At 30.4% G+C, this 253-nt stretch overlaps 1 long non-coding RNA gene across 1 annotated transcript in view; it reads left to right on the top strand.

Moving 5' to 3' along the window:
• LOC116186876 overlaps positions 1-247 on the top strand; it is a 566-nt gene extending 319 nt beyond the window's left edge. The window contains exon 2 of the long non-coding RNA XR_004151925.1: positions 129-247. This is a non-coding gene — a long non-coding RNA (uncharacterized LOC116186876). The remainder of the gene's footprint in view (positions 1-128) is intronic.
• Positions 248-253: the final 6 nt, after the last annotated feature.

Here is a 253-nt window from a genome sequence, read left to right as displayed (position 1 = left end):
CTTCTTTTAAAAAATAGAGTCATTTTAATTTCTAGTTATTTAAAGATTTTTATGACTATTGTATTTTATTAGAATATCAATTTTTTTTATCATAATTGTAAGTTATTATGTTCCACGTTTTATTATAGATATTTCTGAAACGACGACTTCCCATGGATCACGACAACTGATGGCAACGCAGATTCTTCGCATCTAATGGTGAGTCGCATGCATTTTTGTTCCTCTGGTTACTCAATCATGTCGCAGGATGAAA

The sequence above is a fragment of the Apis dorsata genome, unplaced genomic scaffold, assembly GCF_000469605.1.
Source record: "Apis dorsata unplaced genomic scaffold, Apis dorsata 1.3 scaffold_69, whole genome shotgun sequence".
Taxonomy (NCBI): Eukaryota; Metazoa; Arthropoda; class Insecta; order Hymenoptera; family Apidae; genus Apis; species Apis dorsata.
This window is presented reverse-complemented; position numbering and strand designations above follow the sequence as displayed.